The following is a 16622-nucleotide window of genomic DNA, read 5'->3' as shown; positions in this document are numbered from 1 at the left end:
GACTCTTGGTTTCAGCTCTGGTCATGATCTCTCAGTTTCATGAGTTCAAGCCCCGCATCAGGCTCTGAGCTGAGAGTGTGGAGTCTGCATGGGATTCTCTCTCTCTCCCTCTTTTTCTGCCCCTCCACCCCCCGCTCACACTGTCTCTGTCTCTTTCAAAATAAATAAATAAACTTAAAAAAAATTTTTTAAATACTTTGAGAAAAATGAAAATAGAAACATATGATACTGAAACTTATGGGATGCTGCAAAAGCACTTCCATAAGGGAAGTTCATAGCGATAAATTCCGACGTAAAGAAAAAAGAAAGATTTCAAATGAACAAAACTTTACACCTCAAAGAACTAGAAAAAGAAGAACAAATGGAACCTAAAGTTACTAGAAATAAGGAGGGTAAAGATCAGAGTAAAAATAAATGAAATAGGGACTAAAAAGGCAATAGAAAAGATAAATGAAAGTAAGTTCTGTTTTTTGAAAACATCAACAAAATAGACAAATGTTTAGCCAGAATCATCAAGAAAAAAGAGGTCTTAATGTTTTTTAAAATTAGAAATGAGAGAAGACATTAAAATTTGATACCACAGAAATACAAAAGGATAAGAGACTATGTAAACAACTGTATGCAAAAAAAAAAAAAAAAAAAAAAAATGGGACAGCCTAGAAGAAATGTATGAGTTCCTAAGAACATACAACCTTCCAAAACTGAATCAGGACCAAACAGAAATCTAAGCAGATCAGTTGGTAGTAAGGAGATTAAATCAGTAATCAAAACCTTCCAAATAAAGAAAAGTCCATCACCAGATTGTTTCACTAGTGAATTCCACCAAACATTTTAAAATGAATGAATACTAATTCTTCTCAACTCTTCCAGAAAATAGAAGTGAGAACATATCCAAATTCATTTTACAAGGCCAGCCTTGTAAACCTGGCCTTGTATTACCTGATACAAGGTATTACCTGGCCTTGTAATACCTCATATTACCCTGATACGAAAGCCAGAAAAGGACATAACAAGAAAATTATAGGTGAATATCCTTGATAAGCATGGATGCAAATAACCTCAACAAAATATTAGTAAAGCAGATTCAACAATACATTCAAAGGTTCATATGTTATTAAGTGGGATTTATTCCTGGGATGTAAGGATGGTTCCACATCTGCATATCCGTGTGATACAACACATTTTTGAAATCAAAGATAAAAATTATACTCTCATCTTAATAGAAAAAACGTTTGACAAAATTCAACATTGATTTATGAGAAAACCTCTCAACAAAGTGGCTATAAAGAAAACATACTTCAACATAATAAGGTCTATATATGACAAACCCCAGATATCATACACAATGAATGGTGAAAAGCTGAAAACTTTTTCTCCAAGATCAGGAACAAGACAAGGATGCCCACTCTCACTACATATATTCAGCACAGTACTGGAAGTTATAGCCAGAGCGATAGGGCTGAACAAACAACAAAACAAAACAAATAAAAGACCTCCAAATCAGAAAGAAAGATGTAAAACTCTCCCTATTTACAGATAACATATACAGAAAACCTTACTCTACCAAAATGCTGATAGAACTAGACAATAAGGGGTGCCTGGGTGGCCTAGTCAGTTGGGTGTCTGACTTCGACTGAGGTCATGATCTCACGGTTTGTGGGTTCGAGCCCCACGTTGGGCTCTGTGCTGACAGCTTGGATCCTGGAGCCTGCTTCTGATTCTGTGTCTCCCTCTCTCTCTGCCCCTCCCCTGCTCACACTGTCTCTCTCTGTCTCTCAAAAATAAATAAATGTAAAAAAATTTTTTTTTTAAAGAACTAGACAATAAATTCAATAAAGCTTTAGGATGAAAAACATTAATAAAAACCAGGTGCATTTATATGCAATAATAATGAACTCTCAGAAGAAAATAATTTAAAAAAATCTCATTTGTAACAGGACCAAAAACAGTAAAATACCTAGGAATAAAGTTAACCAAGGAGGTAAAAAGCCTGTGCACTGAAAACTGTAAGACATTCAGTCGGAAGCAACTGAAGATGACACAAATAAATGGAAAGATATTTTATTTTCATGGGTTGGAATAATGAATATTGTTCAAATATCCATACTACACAAAACAATCTTCAGATTCAATATAATCCCAATCAAAATTCCAATGGCATTTTTCACATAAACAGAACCTTCAAATTAGTGTGGAACCATAAAAGTCCCAGAATAGCCAAAGCAATCTTGAGAAAGAAGAACAAGAAGGCAGCATGCTTCCTGATTTCAAACTATATTATGAGGCTATAGTAATTAAAACAGTATAGTATTAATATAAAAACAGAAAAATAGATGAATAGAATAGAGCCCAGAAATGACTCACATATATGTGACCAATTAATTTAAAGCAAAAGAGCTAAGAATATACAATGGGGAACGAAGGGTCTCTCCAATAAGTGGTACTAGGAAAACTAGACAGCCACATGCCAAGGAGAAACTGGGTCACTATCTTACACCAGACACAAAATCAACTCAAAATAGATTAAAGACTTGAACATGACTTGAAACCATAAAATTCCTAGAAGAAAATCTAGTGGTGAGCTCCCTGACATTGATTTTTGGATTTGACAACAAAAGTAAAATAATAAATGAGTACATCAAACTTAAAATCTTCTGCAAAGCAAGGGAAATCGTCAACAAAATGGAAAGGCAATCTACAGAATAGAAGAAAATATTTGCTCCTATATGGCAAAAATATTTGCTCCTCGATGGCAAAAACAACCCATTTAAGAAGTAGGCAGAGAATCTGAATAGACAATATTCTAAAGAAGACATACAGATGGCCAACATATTCATGAAAAAGTGCTTGACGTCACTAATCACCAGGGAAATGCAAATCATCTCACATCTGTTCAAATGGTTATTATCAAAAAGACAAGTAATAAATGTTGGCAAGGATGTGGAGAAAGGGAAACTCTTGTGCATTGTCAAAGGGAAAATGTGAAGCCACTGTAAAATGTTGCAGCCACTGTGAAAACAAATACGGAGGTTCCTCAAAAATTTTAAAATACAACTATCCTATGATCCAGCTATTCCACTTTGGAGTATTTATCTGAAGGAAATAAAAACATTACTTGAAAAGACATTTTCACCCCCCATGTCCCTTTCATCATTATTTATATAGTCAAGGTGTCCATTGATGGATGAATGGATAAAGAAAATGTATATAGGAATATTATTCAGTCATAAATAAAAGGGAAATCTTGACATTTGCAACAACATGGATGGACCTTGAGGACATTATGCAAAGTGAAATAAGTCAGACAGAAAAGGACAAGTACTATATGATTTCATTTATATGTAAAATCCAGAAAGAAAGAAAGAAAGAAAGAAAGAAAGAAAGAAAGAAAGAAAGAAAGAAAGAAAGAAAGAAAGAAGGAAGGAAGGAAGGAAGGAAGGAAGGAAGGAAGGAAAGGAAGGAAGGAAGGAAGGAAGGAAGGAAGGAAGGAAGGAAGGAAGAAAGAAAGAAAGAAAGAAAGAAAGAAAGAAAGAAAGAAAGAAAGAAAGAACAAATGCCATAAAAACAAGGAATCTATTTGTGGTTTCCAGAAGTGGAAGGTGTAGGTGGGTGAAATGAGTTATAATGGTCAAAAGGTAGAAACTCACAGTTATAAATAAATACATCTTGAAGATGTAATATATAGAATGGTAACTACAGTCAATAATATCATATTGTATATTTGGAAGTTTCAAAGAGAGTAGATCATCACAAGAAAATCTGTAACTATATGTGTTAACTAGACATATTTTGCTAATTATTTCACAATATATACATTTATGAAATCATTATGTTGTATCCCTGAAATGAATAGGCTGTATTTCAGTTTTATCTCAATGAAAAAAGTAAAATAAATCTCTTTCTCACTCACTCTTTGAAGCAACTCCAGAGAACCTATAGGTTCCTAGTCTTCATCTAGAATTGAGAAATGACTAAGCTAGGATGCTGCATATTGAGATTTTAGTTTGAAATGTCTGCTCCCCATTAACCAGGGGACTGTTGTAGGCAGAATTCTAAAATGTCTCTCGAGGTTACTGCTCCACTGTGTACAGTTTGGATAATCCCCAAAACTAAGAATATGATGTGATATCACTCCTGCGATTAGGTTATGTTGCATGACACAACTGACTTTAAGAAGGAAAAAACATCCTCAGTGGGCATGACCCCTTAATTTCAGCCTTGTTTGACACCCTAAGCAGAGAACCCAGCCACATGGTGCTCAGACCTCTGACCTATGGAATTATGAGCTAATAAACAGGTGTTTGATATAAGCTAGTAAGTCTGTAGCAGTTTGTTATTTGGCAATAGAAAACCACAATAGGGGCGTTTGGGTGGCTCAGTCGGTTAAGCATCCGACTTTGGCTCAGGTCATGATCTCATGGTTTGTGGGTTCGAGCCCCGCATTGGGCTCTGTGCCGACAGCTCAGCTTGCTTTGGATTCTGTGTCTCCTTCTCCCTCTGCCCCTCCCCGACTTGTGTTCTGTCTTCTCTGTCTCTCAAAAATAAATAAATGTAAAAAAAAAAATTTTTTTTTAACTACTACAAAGACCTTTGATAAATTACATAATCATTCTGTTTTCTTACTAGTAGAATAAAAGTAATAATACTAGGGGCGCCTGGGTGGCGCAGTCGGTTAGGCGTCCGACTTCAGCCAGGTCACGATCTCGCGGTCCCTGAGTTCGAGCCCCGCGTCAGGCTCTGGGCTGATGGCTCGGAGCCTGGAGCCTGTTTCCGATTCTGTGTCTCCCTCTCTCTCTGCCCCTCCCCCGCTCATGCTCTGTCTCTCTCTGTCCCAAAAATAAATAAAAAATGTTGAAAAAAAAAAAATTTTTAAATAAAAAAAAAAAAGTAATAATACTATTATGCATTTGTCTTGAGGATTAAATACAATAATTACAATAAAGCACTTACTTGAGTTTTAATGAGTGTCAGTTGCTACCTCATTGTGTTGTTTTGAGAATTCAGTGAAGTAATAGCCAGAAACTCCTCGGCATAATCCCTGGTACTTAGCAACCTCATAACAATATTATCAATTTATCATTGTTAGAGATACAACAAAATCAAAAACAAAAAACTTGGCATGGACTGTATTTAGACCTCTTAGTGTTCTCTATATTTTTTCCTTTGAAACCTTTTACTTTCGACTGAAAGTTAATAGCCAGTATATCATGACCTTAAAGTGAGCCTGGTTTGATTCTTTAGCCACCAAAAATGGATTACTAACACCCAACACTTGGGTTTTTCCTTTCCAAGAAAAGTTTAGTTCTGAAACAAAATTGTACATTATTCATTTTGAGTGGGGTACCTCCATCTGTACTCAGGGTATTTATTCTACACAAAAATAACTAGAACCATATACTGAAATAAAAAAAAAAAAACCTACCTCAGATTCCAGTTTTATTACAGAGAAAGGGAGGGTAGCACTTTTTTATTTTAAACCCAAGTAATGTAACTGAAGAACTTTCCACATCAACAGTATGCTTGATATCCATTATCAAATCTCTTATGAAAAGATACACAGTGAAGTATAAATCAGAGAACCATTCTTACCTATTCATTTGTATTTAATTCAGGGAAATCAGGGCTTGGGTTGTTATTCCTAAGAATCCAAATGTAACCGCATACTTGAAGGGCAAACACAGCTAAATAAATTTGGGTTTCTGGAGTTAAAAAAAAAAACTATTACATTAAGACTCGTGATTGAGTTCACACTATCTCTCTAAGGCAAGCACACATTTCAATGTCATTGTCTGCCACCTAACAATAACAGAAAACATCTGTATAATGGCCTATAACATTACACGGTGCATTACAATTAGAAATGTGCTGAAGTGGTGCTTTGGGGGTTTATTTATGGTCCATGAAACAAAAGATTCTATGAGCATCTCATGAAAACTTAATAGTTCAAGGAAATAAAGTAAATATTTGAGTGCAACAATTACATTTTCAATGATATTGTCACTAGAGAAACTTAGAACAGCCAAAAAGTAGAAATACTAGTGTTAAAAGAAACCCAGTACTAGTTGGCTGGAAATCTTTCTTATTTCAGGGGCAAGAATGACAGAGAATTATGAAAAACACATCATGCTTTCTAGGCTAATATAATTTCTATCAGTGAGTAAAATTTCTCTTAATTGCTCATAAAATCAAGTCTTTAGAAGTTATGGTAACAGCAAACATATTTTAAAACCCCAACATTTTTTAAAAGAAGAACAGAAGATTTTTTTTCTATGTTGCTTTAAAAACGGGTAAGTGTGAGTACCAGCATTCAATGAACTGTTTCTAATAGAAGTCAAAGTTACCCCACAGAAAAATCTTCATGTGGGAGAGCAAATAAGTTCATGAACAACATGTACTTCGTTTCCAGATTATAGGCAATTGTGTACATATTTAACTTTATTTATTTTGCATGCAGGATCTCATACTCATGAAAGATAATTTAATCATCTGTACCTATTGTGAGAAAATTTATGGTGTCTAATCATATGCTCAGATTTCTCAAAGTTTCGCCTGCTGAGGGAAAAAACTACGTCACAGGAGAAGAAAAGCTTTCATTGGACTTTTACAAAATTAAAAAACGAAAGAACAGCAAAGGTCAATGACTTTAAATGATACGGTACTCATTTTTATTATAGAAAAATTTGAAAAGACTTTACTGTACTTGAGAACTTTGCCATGGACTTCTATATTATTGTATTCATAGAAATCCATTCTATTTAATGTCTTAAAGATCATATTTGTAAAATTGTGCTGTATTTCTTTTACTTCACCGAAAAATCAAAATTAAATGGAATATTCTTTTTGATATTAAAAGAAACTATTCCGTATTAATGTATGATTAATTTTAATATAAATTAATGTATTCTTAAAATATATATTTATAAACAATGATTGTGTTGAAATTCAAATTAAACAGCTTTGTATTCATGATAGTTGTTGAAAACATATTTACACAGGAGACTTATATGCTATTTTATTGACTGCTGGTTGGTTTTCAGAATGGGTTTAAATTTCCTCCAAACTAATCTAAAAGACACAGGAATTTTGATAGTTCCTTGATTAAACATGCATCATTTGTAATGATTTTCCACATGATTATCCCAAATAGCCATGGAAGAACATAAAGCTGTCATTCAACAGACAATAGAAAGGGGTCAATGCCATAGTACTATCTGCTAGCAAGGAGGACTACAGTGTCCATTTGCCTGCTGTTACAGGATGTGTAGACATCGTGTTATTAGAGTCTTAATTTCAAAAGAATAGCGAGGCTACAAAAAAGTATCTGGATTTGGAGAGAACCGCTCAAGAAAAAGGGATATTTTTTATTAAGATATTTTAAAGGGATACTGCTGGACAAATAGATTTGATGATTGGGAATCTTAAATTTCTTATTCTTTTGGATTCGATTCCAAATTAGAAGATAGTATTTTTAATATAATTTATTGTCAAATTGGCTTACATACAACACCCAGTGCTCATCCCAACAAGTACCCTCCTCAATGCCCATCACCAATTTTCCCTCTCCCCACACTTCCCCCCCATCCACCTTCAGTTTGCTCTCTGTATTTAAGAGTCTCTTGTGGTTTGCCTCCCTCCCTCTCTGTTTGTATCTCTTTTTTCTCCCTCCCTTCCCCTATGGTCTCCTTGAGAAACTTAAAAGATAATATTTTATACCAGTGAGACTTCTGAATGGATCACATGGGGAAGAACCAACTTTTTGACTTGGAGAAAAAAAAAAAAACAGAAAAGATGGAAAAGATGGGGGAAAAGAGAGAGAAGGAAGGCAAGGAAAAAAAATGGAAGGGACAGAGAGAGGAAATTGGAATTATTTATTTATTTCAAAATTACTTAAATAAGCCTATAGGAAACCTATGTTTTAAATATCTCATGATACCATCAACCTAAAACTTACCAATACCTGTTAAGAAAAAATATGTTAATGTATGGGAAACCACTGAATCATTGTTCTGTATCATGTGTGAGGCAGCAGGCTTAAACTGGGTCATCTAGGGACTGCATACAAGTAGGTAAAGTTTAAGGAAGATGTGCTTTACTCATGAATACTAGTGGATTGGTGGTAAAGAGTAGCTGTTTTATGGTAATGCGTTTGAGTCAAACTTTTGGTAAGTGCTTCAAGGACCAATGACTTTGTAATGACTTCACTCCTATACTTAAAAAATATTCAGTACTTACATTTTAGGTGTGAATTTCCTTTAGAAAATGTTGAAATCTCTCTCCCAATTCAGCAAAATGCTTTATCCTTTATATTGTTAAGTACATAACTGAAAAACAAAGGTGAATACACATCATTTAAATGATAAAAGTGACAAGAATCTGATGACATAATGGAAAGCATTAAGCAAATTAGATCACTCTATTTAAAACTCATCCCATTTCTTCTGCTCACATTCCTAATTTCTAGTATCTTGCTATGTATTTTTAATGTACAAAATATATGATTTATTCTACCTATGCTTTATTGTCTTTCTTTTTAGCTAGAATGGATATCCTTGATGTTTTTATTTGTGCGACAATGAGTTTCACGTGGACAGATTGAAAAACTGCATGGTTACCAGAATCAGATTATGGTAAAGAGACTGGTATGCCATGCCATTTTAGCATTATTCTTTATGAGATTTAGTTCCCCTCAGGTGTACTGCCTATCACACAGTCCTTCTCCAAAATTTTATATTTCAGCAATGTGAACCCTATGTTCACCACTGTGTAATGTCCCAACACGTTGCCTACAGTTCTTCAATAAATACTTAGTGAATAGTAAATAAATGAAATACCAAAGTAAGACTGTCAAAAGGCAACACAGAAAACACAGGATTGAGAAGAGGAGTAACATCACCATGATGGTAATATACATTCTTCCTGACTTCTTTCCTACTCATAAAAAGATTAACAACTATTCAAGAACAAGAAACCACTAAGAGAATCCTAGGACACAGCACCACCTGTGGTAAGCATCCATTACCCAAGACCCAGATACCAAGACAGACTGCATTAGAAAGCTAGGTGAAATAGCTACACATTGATGACATTGTCTCTCCCCCCCAGACAGTACAGCGACATGAAGAGAGGATCCCCCTAAACCCTCAGTTGTTTTTCTTTTTTCAGTGTGAAAAAAGAGAACACAGAAAACAATCAGTCTTTCCCCCAGCACTGTGGATCATTTTCTGGGGTTCCTTACTCTGCTCTCATACCGCAAAATTGCAGGAAAATCTGTGGGACTCAAACACTGGGAATCTGTGATAGAAAAGGGGGGCAATGCTGTGTAGCAATGAGCACATGGATCTTGACAGAGCAAGTTTACACCTGCAGTGCCCAAGTAGTAATCTCAATCAGCAGTTTGCTCATCTCCAGAGCCAAGTCAGATCACAAAAATACAGGTAAATATTACACCACCAGGATCCAAGATGGTCCTCCACAGACACACCAAATCAGGACCTATTTAATGATCAATTCCTTCCTTGAAGAAGTACTGAGGACTGACTGAACAGCTTCTGCATAACAAAAGACAGAACACAGAGAATGCAACAGAGACAGAGGTATGGAAACAAAGGAACCCCCCCACCCCTAAAACTGTAAACCACAGTGGAGAGGGATAGTACTGAAGGGTTATGAGCAGATTTGTCTACCCCAGAGCACAGGGGGGGAAAAAAAGCTACAGTTTAAAGTGCAACTACAATATAAAAAGTCCATCCCTGGCACTCTGCCAAATGGCAGGAGCACTGCTAGAACTCTCTCCAGTTTGAGCAGTCTATTGAGTACCATGGTTCACATCCCCCTGCCCACTTTGATAGCATGGACAACAGGGTCTGGGTGCTATAGCTGGCCTACGACCTCAGTGAGCCCCAGGCACCTAGTCCACACTAGCCCCAGATGCCCTAGGGTACAGACAAAAACTGCAGTTTGAAAGAACAAGTAGAATATAAGGGAACTAGCCCTAGAACCCTGCAATACATCAGAAGAGTGGATGCAATTCTTTCTGGTTTGTAGGGGCTGGTGAGAACCATGGTTGACATTTCCTCTCCACCTTGATAGCATGGATGGGAGCAGGCCTTGGGTGAGCTATCCATCCTACTAACTCTGTAAGCTCGGGACCCAAAGCCAACAACAGCCTCACTGGTCCCACCAAGGTGGCCCCAGTACAGCACAAACTAGCACACCTGTGATCAGTGGTTACTATAGCTCCAGCCATTTTGCCAAGGTGACATAGGCACAAACCACCCCAGAATTCATAGGTCTGTCCCACTTTGGTTCTAGACAGCTTGCTAGGGCACCCCTAGCTCACAGTGCTCTGGGACCTCCTCACTCATATCCACTTGTCCTTCCAGGTTATACTCTGTGCAGAGTGCCCTGAGGATCCTTGGCATGTGTCTGCTTTGGTTCCAGCCACCCTACCAGGGAACCTCGTGTGTGGAGTAACCTGGAACCCCTGACTTGCACCCCACCTTGGCTCCAGCTACCTCACCAGGATGCCTCTTATGCTGAAATACCGTGGCTTGTACCCCTATCAGCTTTTAGCTATTCTTCCAGGGCACACTCTGAGCATATGTCCCTGGGAGTGCCCCATCCAGTACCCACTTAAGCTTTAGCTATCTTTCCAGGGTACACCCCCATATTGAGTGCCCTGGAATCCCCAGGCACACGCCCCACCTTGGCTCCAGCTACCCCTGCTAAGGCACCCTTTGCATGGAGAGCTCCAGGACTGCCATAGACCACAAGGACTTCGCCTTTAGTAAGGCCACCAGGGCTAAACCAGCACAGAGTTCTCTGGGACCTACAGTCCATTCCAGTTCCAGTTGCAGTAAGTCAAAGTCATCTGGCACACAGCATACACAGGGGATAAACATACAGAAGACAGACCCTTCAGATTTAAGAGTAGCAGCTGTTCCACCTAATTCATGGAAACAAATACAGAAAGTCAAGCAAAATGAGGAGATGGAGGAATATGCTGCAAATGAAAGAACAAGACAAAACCTCAGAAAAAGAACTAGAGGAAATGGAGATAAGCAATATGCTTGATAAAGAGTTTAAAGTATTGACCATAGGGGCGCCTCAGCTGGTTAAGCATCCGACTTCAGTTCAGGTCAAGATCCAATGGCTCGTGAGTTTGAGCCTTGCATTGGGCTCTGTGCTGACAGCTCAGAGCCTGGAGCCTGCTTTGGATTCTGTGTCTCCCTCTCTCTCTGCCCCTCCCCTGTCCATACTCTGTCTCTCCTTCAAAAATAAATAAACAGTAAAAAATTTAAGAAATAAAGTAATGATCATAAAGATGCTCACCAGACTGGACAGAAGAGTGAAAAAACTCAGTGAGAACTTCAACAAAGAGATAGAAAACAAAACAATAACTAGTCAGAATTGAAGAATACAGTAAATGGAATGAAAAATACACTGGAGAATCAAGTGTATTCAGAAGAATGGATCAACAATCTGAAATGTCGGGTAATGGAAAGCACCCAAGCTCAAGAGCAAAGAGAAAAAGGATTAAAAATGAGGATAGTTTAAAATGAGGATCTTGGACAAGATCAAGTGAACAAAAATTTGCACTATAGGGACCTCAAAATAAGAAGAGAGAGAAAGAAAGGCAGAAAAATTATATGAAGAAATAAAAGTTGAAACCCTCATACTGTGGGAAAGGAAATAGACACTCATATTCAGGAAACAAAGTTCCCAACAAGCTGGAGCCAGTGAGGTCCATATCCCTGCAAATAATCATAAACTCTCAAAGGTTAAAGATAAAGAAATAATTTTTAAAGCAGCAAAAGACAATCAAAAAGTTACATATAAGGGAAACTCCCAGACTATCAGATCGTTTAGCAGAAATTTTGCAGGGCAGAAGGGAGTGGCATGATATATTCAAAGTGCTGAAAAGGAAAAACAAAAAAAAAAAACAACCAAGAATATTCTTTCCAGAAATTTTATCACTCAGAATTGAAGGAGAGAAAGGTTTCCCAGACAAACAAGAGCTAAAGGAGTTCATCATCCCTAAGTTGGTCTTATAATAAATGTTAAAGGGACTTCTTATGGTAAAACAGAAAAGGCGATAAATAGAAATAAGAATATTATAAATAAAAAGATGTAGAATATGAAAACATATACCTAAAATATGGAGAGGAAGTGAAAAGAAACTTCTTTTAGAATGTGTTTAAATGTAAGTGATCATCCACTTAATATAGACTGTTATATATTTAGGATGTTATATATGCACCTCATGGTAACCACGAACATGAAACCTATAATAGATACATTAAAAATAAAGAGCAAGAAAGCCAAATAGAGAGAATCATCAATAAAAAGGAAAGAGAGCAAGAGAAGAAAGTAACAGAGAAGAAATTTTTATTTATTTTTATTTCTTTAATGTTTGTTTATTTTTAGAGAAAGAATAAGCAGGAGAGGGGCAGAGAGAGAGAGAGATAGAGAAAAGCCCAAGAAGCCTCCATGCTGTCAGCACAGAATCTGATTCAGGGCTTGATCTCATAAACTATGAGATCATGACCTGAGCTGAGTTCAAGAGTCAGTTGCCTAACTAACTGATACACCCAAGGTGTCTGCAGAGAAGAAATTTTTAAAAAACAACCAGAAAACAACTAACAAACTGACACTAAGTCTATACCTATCAATAATTGCTCTACATGCAAATGTCCTAAATGTTCCAATCAAAAGTAATACAGTGGTAGGATGGATAAAAAACAAGACCCATCCATATGCTGCCTATAAGAGGTTCATGTCAAACCTAAATACACATACATACTAAAAGTGAAAGGATGGAAAAGATATTCCATGCAAATAAACTTGAAAACAAAAAGCCAGGGTAGAAATACATATATATGACAAAATAGACCTTAATAAAAGAAAAGAAAGGCATTACATAATGATAAAAGGATCAAATCAACAAGAAAGTATCACTACTGTAAACATATATGCAGCCAACATTTGAACACCTAAATACATTAAGCAAATATTAACAGACAAAAAGGGAACGATTGACAATAATACAATAATAGTAGAGGACATTAACACCCCATTTATATCAATGGATAGATCATCCAGACAGAAAATCAGTAAGGAAACAGTGTCTTTGAATGATACGTTAGATTAGATGGACTTAACAGATTATACATACATATAAACATTCTAGCCGAAAAACAAAACAAAACAAAACAATAGAATACACATTCTTTACAAGTGCACATGGAACATTCTCCAAGATAGATCATATGTTAGGCCACAAAACCAGTCTCAATAAATTTAAGAAGACTGAATCATACCATGCATCTTTTCTGACTACAACCATATGAAACTATAAAACAATTATTAAAAAAACTAGAAAAAAAGTCCACAAATACATGAAGACTAAACTACAGGCTACTAAGCAACCAATAGGCCAATGAAGAAATCAAAGAGGAAATAAAAAGCACATGTAGGAAATGAAAATAAAACAGAAGAGGGGCGCCTGGGTGGCGCAGTCGGTTAAGCGTCCGACTTCAGCCAGGTCACGATCTCGCGGTCCGTGAGTTCGAGCCCCGCGTCAGGCTCTGGGCTGATGGCTCGGAGCCTGGAGCCTGTTTCCGATTCTGTGTCTCCCTCTCTCTCTCTGCCCCTCCCCCGTTCATGCTATGTCTCTCTCTGTCCCAAAAATAAATTTAAAAACGTTGAAAAAAAAAAAATTAAAAAAAAAAAAAGAAAATAAAACAGAAGTGTGTAAAAGCTTTGGGATGCAGCAAAAACATTTCTAGGAGGGAAATTTATAGCTATCTAGGGCTAGCTACCTCAAGAAACAAGAAAACCTCAAATACAATTTGACCTTATACCTAAAGGAACTAGAAAAAAAGACAAATAAAGCTTATGGTTAGTGGAATAAAGAAAACAAAGATCAGAGCAGAAATAAATGAGAGGTGTTTTTTTTGTTTTGTTTTGTTTTTAAGAAACAATATGATGAAATCAACAGCTCATTCTTTGAACAGATAAAGTTGATAAACTTTTATCCAGAGTCATCAAAAAAAAGAGGACCCAAATAAATGAAATGAGGAACAAAACAAAGTAACAAACAACACCAAAGAAATACAAAGAATTATAAGAAACTATTATGAAAAATTATAAGCCAACAAATTGGACAACCTAGAAGAAATGGATAAATTTCTAGAAACATACAATCTTCTATACCTGATCAGGAACAAATAAAAAAACTCAAGAGACAAATTACTAGTAATGAAACTGAATTAGTAATAAGATTTTTCAAAACTCCCAAAAAACAAAAATCAAGGAACAGATGAGTTCTTCATGGGTAAATTTTACCAAACATTTAAAGAAGAGCTAATGACTACTCTCCTCAAACTATTCCAAAAAAATAGAAGGAGAGGAAAGCTTCCAAACTGATTTTACAAGGTCAGCATTACCCTGATACCAAAATCAGACAACACCACTACAAAAAAAAGAAAACTATAGGCAAATAAACCTGATGAACATAGACACAGAAATTCTCAACAGAATGTTAGCAAACTGCATTCAACACTGCATTAAAAGGATCATTCACACAATCAAGAGGGATTTAATCCAGGGATGCAAGGATGGTTCAATATTAGGAAATAAATTAACATGATATATGACATTAACAAAATGAAGGATAAAAATCATATGATCATCTCAATAGATGCAGAAAAAGCATTTGACAAAATTAAACATCAGTTCATGATAAACTCTAAACAAAGTAGGTTGAAAAGGACATTCCTCAACATAATAAAGGTCATATATGGAAAACCTATATAACTAACATCATACCCAATGGTGAAAACTGAGAGGTTTTCTTCTAAGATCAAGAACAAGACAAGCATGTCCACTCTTACCACTTTTATTCAACATAGTACTGGAAGTCCTAGATATAGGAGAGATAAGAAATAAAATGCATTCTTATCAATAAAGAATAAATTTAACTGTAACTATTTGCAGAAGACATGATACTATACATAGAACACACCAAAGACTCCCCTCCAAAAAAAACCTTTTAGAAGTTCTAAGTAGATTAAGTATGGTTGTAACATACAAAATTAATATACAGAAATCAGTTAGATTTCTATACACCTATAACAAAGTGACAGAAAGAAAACCTAAATTAACAATTGCATTTACAATAGTGCCAAGAAGAATAAAGTATTTAGGAATAAACTTAACCAAGGAGGTGAAAAGATCTATACTCTGAAAACTATAAAACATTGGTGAAAGAAATTGAAGATGATAGAAACAAAAAGATAATCTAAGCTCACAGATTGGGAAAATACTGTTATGTGGTCAACTAATCTATGTGTTCAACTAATCTATGACAAATTAGGCAAGAATATACAATGGGGAAATGACAATCTCTTCAATAAATGGTGCTGGGATAACTGGTCGGCTACATATAAAAGAATGAAACTGGACCACTTTCTTATACCACCCACAAAAATAAACTCATTGATTAAAGACATAAAAGCTAGATGTGAAATCATAAAATTCAGAAAGAAAACAGAGAGTAATTTCTTTGACACTGGCCATAGAAATATTTTTTCTAGATATGTCTGGTCAGGCTAGGGAAATAAAAGCAAAAATAAACTATTGGGACTACATTAAAATAAAAAGTTTTTGCACAGTGAAAAAAGTCATCAGTGAAACAACAAATCAACCTACTGACTGGGCGAATATATTTGCAAATGATATAGTGGATAAGGTATTAACATCCAAAACATATAAAGAAATCATACAACTCCACACCAAATTAATAACAATGCAATTAAAATTGAACAGAGGACCAGAATACACATTTTTCCAAAGAAGACATATAGAGAGCCAACAGACACATGACAAGATGCTCAACATCACTCACCATCATGGAAATTCAAATAAAACCACAATGTATGACCATACACCTGTCAAAATATCCAGAATTAAAAAGACAAGAAATAACAAATGTTGGCAAGGATGTGGAGAAAAAGGAACCCTTGTACACTATCGGTAGGAATGTAAATTAGTGCAGCCACTGTGGAATATAATATGAGGTTCTTCAAAAAATTAAAAATAGAAATATCATATGATCCAGAAATTCCACTACTGGGGATTTACCCTAAGAATGTAAAAACACTCAATTTAAAACAATATATGCATTCTATGTTTATTTCAGGATTATTTACAATAGCTGAGATATGGAAGCAATCCATTGATTGATGAGCCATAAAGATGATGTGGTATATATACACAATGGGATACTAATCAACTATAAAAAAGGATGAGATATTGTCATTTGCAACAACATGGATGGAGATAGATGTAATAATGCTAAGTGAAATAAGTCAGATAAAGACAAACCAATAACATATTTCACTTGTATGTGGAATCAAAAAAAAAAAACAAAACAAACAAACATATACTTTTAAATATGGAGAACAAACTGACAGTTACCAGAGAGGGGGTGTGGTTTGGAGAATTGGCAAAATGGGTGAGGGTGAGTAGGAGATAGAGGCTTCTAGCTATGGAACCAATGCATCATTAAATTAACAGTTACAGCATAGGAAACATAGCCAATGTTATTGTAATAGCATTGT

At 35.7% G+C, this 16622-nt stretch overlaps 1 long non-coding RNA gene across 1 annotated transcript in view; it reads right to left on the bottom strand.

Annotated features, from left to right (window-relative positions):
- Positions 1 to 16622, bottom strand: part of LOC131511976 (uncharacterized) — a 375735-nt gene that overhangs the window by 67326 nt on the left and 291787 nt on the right. The window contains exon 4 of the long non-coding RNA XR_009261849.1: positions 8233 to 8321. This is a non-coding gene — a long non-coding RNA (uncharacterized LOC131511976). The remainder of the gene's footprint in view (positions 1 to 8232; positions 8322 to 16622) is intronic.

This window comes from Neofelis nebulosa, chromosome 5 (assembly GCF_028018385.1).
Source record: "Neofelis nebulosa isolate mNeoNeb1 chromosome 5, mNeoNeb1.pri, whole genome shotgun sequence".
NCBI lineage: Eukaryota > Metazoa > Chordata > Mammalia > Carnivora > Felidae > Neofelis > Neofelis nebulosa.
This window is presented reverse-complemented; position numbering and strand designations above follow the sequence as displayed.